Source organism: Pongo abelii, chromosome 14 (assembly GCF_028885655.2).
Source record: "Pongo abelii isolate AG06213 chromosome 14, NHGRI_mPonAbe1-v2.0_pri, whole genome shotgun sequence".
In the NCBI taxonomy this organism is placed as follows: domain Eukaryota; kingdom Metazoa; phylum Chordata; class Mammalia; order Primates; family Hominidae; genus Pongo; species Pongo abelii.
In genome coordinates this window covers 54,791,107-54,800,730 of record NC_071999.2, presented here as the reverse complement: position 1 = coordinate 54,800,730, position 9,624 = coordinate 54,791,107, and positions in this window count along the sequence as shown.

Below are 9,624 nucleotides of genomic sequence, written 5' to 3'. Positions count from 1 at the left end.
TGCTACTTTGTGTAGCTTCCTCCTAATGTCAGAGCAAATTGAGTAATAAAATGCCTACCCAGGAGAGCTTGCCCTTCCAGGCAGTCTGAGTCTGTATTAGTATATTTCTTGAGTTCCTCCACCAAACTACCCAGAAAAAGAGTGAGATTTTCATCCTTACCCTGAATTACATCTCTAACCTTTTCATAACTGAGAGGCTTAGCCACACACTTTCCTCTGCTTTTTCTCTATGGCATAGAAAGTGGGCAACAATGCTGGCAAGTCATGCCAAGCTAAAGAACATAGTCAATTTAACAAACTCTTCTATAAACTTTAATGGATTCTCTGAAAATTGGCAGAATTTTTCCTTGCATAGAGCCAAATCAGACATAGAAAAATGGCATGTGTATTCTAAATGTCCCCCCATCTCCATCAACTACCTCCCACAATGGACACAGCTTTGACTTCAGGGGCTAATATGGAGGCCCATTTCTAGGGGTACTGGTTGGGCTACATTTTCCAACAGCAGAGGGTTTAGGCTGGAGCTAGTTGAATAACGGGGAGGAGTGCCTGATGGCCTTGGGTGGAATCCTGTGTTAGAGAACTGGCAGGAACCCCTCCAAATTGGGAGACTGAGGAGGCTCTCGGGAGGAAGTAGGCCTTCTAAGAGAAGCAGCTAGGAGGGGATCCCTTAGGCATGGCTTCCTGGTGCCTTGAAGTAACACTGAGTCAGTAAAGGGCCGTAAAAGCCTGTACATAAGGGACCTTGTCCCATTTTCCTTCTTTTTAATGTTAATTGTAAAATAGCATTATAATGTATAGAACCATGTTTAGGCTAAATCTCTTGGTCTTCTCATTTGTATTGGACCCAAGTGGTGTTGCAATAGGAAATGAGTTTCTTTTTCTTTTTCTTTTTTTTTTTTTTTTTGAGACAGAGTCTCACTCTGTTGCCCAGGCTGGAGTGCAGTGGTGTGATCTCGACTCACTGCAAGCTCCAACTCTCGGGCTCACGCCATTCTCCTGCCTCAGCCTCCCATGTAGCTGGGACTACAGGCGCCCACCAGCACATCTGGCTAATTTTTTCTATTTTTAGTAGAGACGGGGTTTCACCATGATAGCCAGGATGGTCTCAATCTCCTGACCTCGTGATCCGCCCTCCTCGGCCTCCCAAAGTGCTGGGATTACAGGCGTGGGCCACCGCGCCCGGCCTGAGTTTCTTTTTCTTTAAGCCAAAATTGAATTTGCTCCAATAGCCTGAAAGGCATCCTAATGGTGAGTCCTCAGGTATGCTTATCATTGTCTCCATGTCTAACAATGATTTCTACTGGACATAGAAGTCCTTCTGAGTCTAGTGAGAGGGAAAGCAACGGGGCCCTTTCTATTTTGCTTTCTAATTTCCACTTCCTGCAGAGAAGGTGTAAGTATAGGTAGCAAAGTATTATGAAAGTGGCTTATAAAGTGAATGAAATGTGACAAAAGAAGTATTTTTATTAAGCAAGTTATAGTGGGAAAAGTGTAAATAGAGTGGCAATAACAAAAATAAATGCTGTTATGGGAAATTATAACTTTAGGGTAGAAAATGAGAAAAGGCAAGACCAAGATTCCCCTTAGGTAGGCTCCTACCCCACAATCCTAGAGGGAATGCCAATGCCAAAAACCCCGGAGTGCCTGGGGCAGCCAACAATACCAAATGCTGAAAACCCAGAGTAACTGAGTGGTGGCCAATGAGAGTCCCCACACCCAATGCCGAAAATCCCAGAGCATCCAGGGGGTGGCCAAAGACCAAGTTGGGGCCACAGAACAACATGACTCTGGCATCCCGGGGTCAACACAACAGGGTACCTCTCATAACCAAGTGTTCAGCCTTAAACAATTGCCCAAATAGAGTTAGCAGGAAGCCAAAGCAAAAACTGCAAAGAAAACATATATTTCAGGGTGAGAAATAAAATAAAATGGCTGACAGAAAAATAAAATCGTGTTAGAGGAGAAACGACCTAGAAAAGGGGCAATAGGGGTGTAATTAGGTATGCTATGGTGGACTTTGAATTGACTGTCTAAGCCAAAGGCCTTATTTTCCTGGCTTACCTGATATTTGAGGGGTGAGTCAAAAGGGATACTTACCTGTCCACAGAAGCCAAAATAGGGCCAACTGGTCTCTGATGTACGGTGCAGGTGAAGGTTTGCTCCCCAGGTTTCCCTGGCTTGGGCAGGCTTGGTTGCTGCGAGGGAATTGGCATGTGATCCTGCAGCCTCCCAGCCAGAGCTTTGAATCCCTGTGCTATGGCTACTCGTCTATCCACTCAGCTCAACCATCTGCCAGGAAAGATGATGGTCCTGAAAAGAACCTTTGGTTAGCGTTCCAGCTCTCTGCAGCTTTGATCCTTACAGCACTGACTGACTGCCGCATCACCACCTCTCTCTGATTGCCGCCTCTCACCATCTCGCTGGTCACTGTCTTGCCATCTTGCTGTCTCACCATTTCTCTATCTCTCAAGTATTTATCATTTGGCCTCTTTGCTAATTGCTATTGTCTTGCCATCTTGCCGCTGATGACTGCCATTTCTGCTGTCTCAATGCCACATTGGTCACTTCCTCCCACTCACTATCTTCATCCCTTTGTGGCAACCAGACGATGCAGGACAGGTGAGCCCCAAGATTGAGGCTTAGCCCAGGAGGGTTCTTGGCTTTGCCCAGGAAAGAATTCAAGGGCAAGCCAGTGGTTTTAGATAGCAACGTTTTCCTGAACAGTACTGCTTCTTTTGGAGCAGGGCTAACTCACAGGCAGTGTGCTTAGAATCAGCAAGGTATCGGCTCTCAGCAACTGTACTTATACTCACTTATACTCACTTTCAGTTGTTTGAAAAATTAAGGGGAGGGTTAATGCAAATTGAGGGGTGGGTTATTTAGAGCTTTCTAGGAAAGAGTCAGTGACTTCTGGGGCATTGCCAGAGAAAAGGGTGGTAACTTCGGGGTCATTGGCATGGCATTTGTAAACTGTCATGGCACTGGTGGGAATGTCTTATGCTAATGAACAATGAGGGCAGCTAGGGATTGCTTTTGTCACCATCAGCTGGTTTTGGCCAGGCTCTTCACTCTGTCTTGTCTGGACTAGATTCTGTTTTGGTCAGCGGGATTGTGACCAGAAAGCAAGTTCTGCTGGTCTTCTATCTCACTATCACATGATAGGTACTCAAAAAATGCTTATTGTATTGTATAAATGCTCTCACTTGATCCTAACTTAAGACTAAAGTAGCCATCAGTGTCCCACATTACCAAAGAGGACATCGGTTCAGAGCATTTATGTAATTTGCCCGAGGTTGTTCCACTAATATGGCAGAGCTGGGATTCAAACCTAGGTCTTTCCCACTCCAAAATGCCACCTCACTAGAAGTGCTGTTGATAGGGAAGGTACATGAAAGGAGAGATAAAGTGAAGGGCCTGCCATAAGTGAGCAGTGATTTGGCTTTAACTAATGAACATCTTTCCCTTTTTCTCTTTATTTCTTTTCTTCCATTCTAAGCTCTTTCTATTGGAAGTCATTGGCAAGCTTGGCTTTGATATGGTTTAAACAATTCTAGACTGGACAACCAGAAGTCTTAACAACTAGAGGGAGGTTGCATCCCAGAATAAAATTTTATTAGAACTAAATCCTAAATTCAGGCTGACCTGAGGCCATGGGGCAGCCTCCAGACATTTCCCTGAGAATAAACCAAGCTCTTCTCTGTTCCCCGCTCCCCACCAAGATGGCAAAAACAGAGATAAGGTGTCAAAGTCCAAAAGCCTCCTGACTCCGCCCCCACCTTTGCCTGGCTTTGAATATTTGCCCTTTCTCCCCATCCCACCATCCCCCCATCCCCCATTAGAAAAAGACAGTCATTGTTGAGAATGTGCATGAATTTGACACAACCCTTGCAGACAGAGAGGAGACTGTTTGGCTGGCTCCAGAACCTGAAGTCAACTTCCGGTGCTTTCTAAACAAGCATACTCTCACATCTCATAATGGTATCACAGCTAGGGAATAATTCTCTAAGTGTCAGAGAACTTAAGCATTTCACAAGTTCTTTCAAGTGCAGTTGTTTCTGGGTGTCTGTTCAAACTCTCTTTATCCTCATCCCCTCTGGCTTTCAAGCCTTCCCTAAGACATAAATATACTCCTGTAAAAGCATACCCTTCTTCACTTTCCATCTACGATAACTCCTTGGAAAGCTGAGGCCGATCAATCAATCAATCAGACAGTATTGATTCTCTACTAAAGTGCTTTCTTCAGGTTTTTTAAAATAAATTTTTTGATAGATGATTCATGCACATTATTAAAATGCCAAAACTACAACCAAAAGGTATATGGTGAAATGGGAGTCTCCCTTCTATCTCTATACCAATCTGTTATAGATTCAAACATGTTCTGTGCATATTCAAGCTCTTTTTCCCCTTTACACAAATGATAACATAATAAATACTGTTTTCCACCTAACCTATCTAGGAGATGGGTCCACATCCATTCAGGTAGATCTAAAGATTTTGGTGACTACAGAGCATTCTTATTTTGTGAGGTACCAGTTGGGTTTGAAGTCAGGGACTCATCAAACCACAACTTAGAAACATCCCCCAGTCTTACACTAAACTTATAGATAAAACTTGAAGGGTAAAAATGCTTGATGAGAAACCATACAATCAAACAACTGTTTGATTACCAGAGTGCAAAAGACACCTGTAGAGAAAGGATGTGCTCTCCTTGTATTATATATAAAACTTCAGGCCGGACGCGGTGGCTCACGCCTGTAATCCCAGCACTTTGGGAGGCCGAGGCGGGTGGATCATGAGGTCAGAAGATCGAGACCATCCTGGCTAACACGGTGAAACCCGTCTCTATTAAAAATATTTAAAAAATTAGCTGGGCAGGGTGGTGGGAGCCTGTAGTCCCAGGTACTCGGGAGGCTGAGGCAGGAGAATGGCATGAACCTGGGAGGCAGAGCTTGCAGTGAGCCGAGATCGCACCACTGCACTCCAGCCTGGGCAACAGAGCAAGACTCCATCTCAAAAAACAAAAAACAAACAAAAAAAAACATCATTAGGCAAAGGTAAGTGTCCTTCAACCCCCTACCTCCTTGGTTTTGGGGACCCAATAGTTTTGGAGCCCTTTTAACCAAGGGAAAGAGTATAGGCTATTCGTGTGAGGGAATTAGACACGTTCCACTAAAGAAGAGATTTGTCTCAATCTTCACCTGTATCAAGGTGATAACTGTTTTCAGTTATAGTCATGCACCTCATAAAGACATTTCAGTCAATGATGGACCGCATATAGGAGAGTGGTCTCATGAAATTATAATACTGAATTTTTACTGTACCTTTTCTTTCTTTTGTTTTTTTTTTAATTAATTTTTTTTTTTTTTTTGGAATTTTGCTCTTGTTACCCAGGCTGGAGTGCAGCGGTGCAATCTCAGCTCACTATAACCTCTGCCTCCTGGGTTCAAGTGATTCTCCTGCCTCAGCCTCCCTAGTAGCTGGGACTACAGGCACATGCCATCATGCCCAGCTAATTTTTGTATTTTTAGTAGAGACAGGTTTCACCATGCTGGCCAGGCTGGTCTTGATTTCTTGACCTTGTGATCCACCCGTCTTGGCCTCCCAAAGTACTGGGATTACAGGCATGAGCCACTGCACCCAGCCACCTTTTCTACATTTAGATATGTTTAGATAGACACACACGTACAATTGTGTTACAATTGCCACAATATTCAGTACAGTAATATGCTGTACAGGTTTGTGACCTAGGAGGGATAGGCTATAGCATTAGCCTAGGCGTGCAGCATGCTTTACAATCTAGGTTTGTGTGAGAACATGACGGTGTTCATACAATGACGAAATCTCCTAATGATGCATATCTGAGAACACATCTCTGTTATTAGGTGACACATGACTGTTTCATGAGTTTCCTTTAGCTATTAGTCTTTTGTTCCCTTGTGGAAAAGCTGGGACAGTCAAGGGTTGGGAAAAAAAGTAGGATCAAATGAAGATGTGAGGGACCTGAGGGAGAGGGCTCCTAGGTAGGGAGGTGGCCAGCTCTGCGACTGTGGTTTCTAAATCCAATTTGTCACTAAAGGGAACCAGGGCGTCCTTGGATAATCACTGATTCCAGAGCTGAGGCAAGAAACGGACATTTTGGGCCGGGCCTGGTGGCTCACGCCCGTAATCAAAACACTTTGGGAGGCTGAGGTAGGCGGATTGCTTGAGCCCCAGAGTTTGAGACCGGCCTGGGAAACGTGGGGAAACCCTGTCTCTACAAAAAAAGAACTGCTTTGGGAGGCCGAGGTGGGCGGATCACGAGGTCAGGAGATTGAGACCATCCTGGCTAACACCGTGAAACCCCGTTTCTACTAAAAATACAAAAAAATTAGTCGGGCGTGGTGGCGGGCGCCTGTAGTTCCAGCTACTCGGGAGGCTGAGGCAGGAGAATGGTGTGAATCCGGGAGGCGGAACTTGCAGTGAGCCGAAGCTTGCAGTGAGCTGAAGCTTGCAGTGAGCCGAGACTGCACCACTGCACTCCAGCCTGGGCAACAGAGCGAGACTGTCTCAAAAAAAAAAAAAAAAAAAAAAAGAACTGCAAAAATTAGCTGGGCATGGTGGTAAGTGCCTATAGTCCCAGCTACTTGGGAGGCTGAGGCAGGAGGATTGCTTCTGCCCAGGAGGTGGTGGTTGCAGTGAGCTGAGATGTGCCACTGCACTCCAGCCTGGGTGACAAAGGGAGACTCTCTCTTTCTCTCTCTCTCAAAAAAAAAAAAGAAAAGAAATAGACATTTTGACATACTAGAAAGTAACAAAGCTTTCAGAGATGACTTGGTTGTGTCCTAAATGCTTAGGTTAGGAACCAATAGAAAGAAACTCACTGTTCAAAGATGGAATAATTCAAGCATCCACACTGGATTGAAATACATCAAATATGTTAAAATCCATGAGTTTATAATTATACCAGAAAAAAAATTCTCATAGGTCACCTTTACAGGTTGCTAGGGAACCAACTCATTACTCTGAAAACTGATTTAAAAAGGGAAAGAATTGAGCATTTGTCTTTTGTATATGAACTGTATTTCAGGGTAACTAAATTGTTGTTGAGGGAAAGGTCTTCTTTTAGAAGCATTTCAGCTAATAGATGAAGGAGGAATGATAGAATTAGAATACCATAATTTTGCAATAATAGAAATAATGTATCCAAGCACTGGTCATCAATGGCTGTTAAAACTATTAGGGGAAATGCCGTTGGGGAACTCTCTAACGGATGGACTAAGCTGGCAATACCTGAATCCACTAATTAATCTTAACATTACAAAAATGGGAGAGAAGCAGACATGTACCCCTGATGAGATGCAAAAGCTCACAACACCACCTATGAAATAACCTTGTCAAAATATCAAGCTGGAATTGATCAAGGCTATAGATCTAGCAGACACTTTTCAGGAAATACAGGACTTAGGGAAACAGGTGGAACGACACCACAGGGATGCAATCAGCAAAATTCAGAATGTGGGAAACTCAACAGGACAAATGGCCCAGTTTCTCCAACAAATAAATTAGAAGAAAAAAAAAAAAGAAAGAAAAGAAGGCAGGGCAGCTTGTAACTGAAAAGAGAGCCAGTAGACATATTAGCCAACTGTAGGTGTGAATCATGTTTGAATACTAATTTAAACAAATTGTAGAAAAAAATTATGAGAAAATTGGAGACATTTGAACTCTGAATATTTGTCAATATTAAGGAAGTTTCTTAGGTGTGATAAGGACGTCATGGCTATGTTTTAAAAAAAAAAACAGAATCCTTTTTTTTTTTTTGGAGCTACATACTAAAATATGTATGAAAGAAATGATATGAAGTCTGGGATGCATCTCAAAATAATCCAGAGAAGTGGTAGAAACTAGGGGAGAGAATAAGGGTTAGAGAGAAATAGATGAAATGGAATTTCCACACGTTGATAATTGTTGAAGCCTAATGATGGTCCATTACATTATTTTCCCTATTTTGTATATCTTTGAAATGTTCTACAATATAAAGTGTTTTAAAAGTGGGTGTGAGGGTGGCTGGGTGTGGTGGCTCACGCCTGTAATCCCAGCACTTTGGGAGGCTGAGGTGGGCAGATCACTTGAGCTCAGGAGTTCGAGATTAGCCTGGGCAACATGATTTAACCCCATCTCTACCAAAAATACAAAAAAAAAAAAAAATTAGCTGAGTGTGGTGACAGGCACCTGTAATCCCAGCTATTCGGGAGGCTGAGGCAAGAGAATCGCTTGAACCTGGGAGGTGGAGGTTGCAGTGAGCCAAGATCGCACCACTGCACTTCAGCCTGGGCGACAGAGCCAGACTCTGTCAAAAAAAAGAAAGAAAGAAAGAGAGAAGGAAAGGAAAGGAAAGGAGGAAGGAAGGAAGGAAGGAAAGAAAGAAAGAAAAAAGAAAGGAAGAAAGAAAGAGAAAGAAAGAAAGAAGAAAGAAAGGTTTTCTGTGACAAATGGGAATAATAATCCCTATTTTCTAACTGCAGGGCCAACATACAGGTCACCCTTTGTACTATTTTTCCTTTAGTAACCAATCATTTAAGGTAGACCCTCAAGAACTAGGTCAGGGGAGATATGCTTCTTTTCATAGACAAAAAGGCCCCCAAACTAAGCCTTGTCCTAGAATCTGATTAGCTGAGGTGTGGGTGGACTTTTCAGGTATCTCAGCAATGAGCAGGGCCAGCACTTGACTGGGTGATGAGGTCATGAGAGAGGCATAGCAGGCTCCCATGTCACCCTTCCTCTCTCTTATTTCTTCCTGCCTCTTTTGTGCTGCTTTGCCACTACCAGGAACAGGGCTACTTTGTACAGTTGTACAGGCAGTGTACTGTACAACTCCAGGGAACTACAGAATCTGGGTGAATGGAGCCTCCTGGACTTGTGCAGCATGACTGCCTCCAGCAAAAGCCTAGTCTTCTCCTGCGGTCTCTGAGTTTGGACTTCTTAGTCCTAAACACAGCTACTTCCTCAGGACCTAGGCTTTAGTCTCTGCTAAGGTCAGTGGGTAATAATGGCTTAGGTCATATTAGAATTTTTTTTTTTTTTTTTTTTTTTTGAGACACAGTCTTGCTCTGTTACCCAGGCTGGAGTGCAGTGGTGCGATCTTGGCTCACTGCAACCTCCGCCTCCTGGGTTCAAGCGATTCTCCTGCCTTAGCCTCCTGAGTAGCTGGGAGTACAGGTGCGTGCTACCATCCAGGCTAATTTTTCGTATTTTTAGTAGAGACAGACTTTCAGCATGTTGGCCAGGCTGGTCTCGAACTCCTGACCTCGTGATCCACCCGCCCCAGCCTCCCAAAGTGCTGGGATTACAGGCGTGAGCCACTGCACCCAGCCTAGATCATATTAGAATTTTTAAGTTGGTATTTGTCTAATATTTTTACTATCTTTCTCATAATGGTAAAATTCCTGTATGCATTAGTCAGGATAAGCTGACAAACAAGGTCCAGATCTCAGTCATTTAACATAAGTAACATAAATAAAGGATGATCTTTTGCTTGTGTCACAATCCAGTGTGGAGTGCAGGAGAAAGAGGATCTGGCCCCTTGGCCATCTGAGGCCTCTGTCAATACCTCAGAGAAGTCCTTCACTGAGTCTGCTGAAAGCG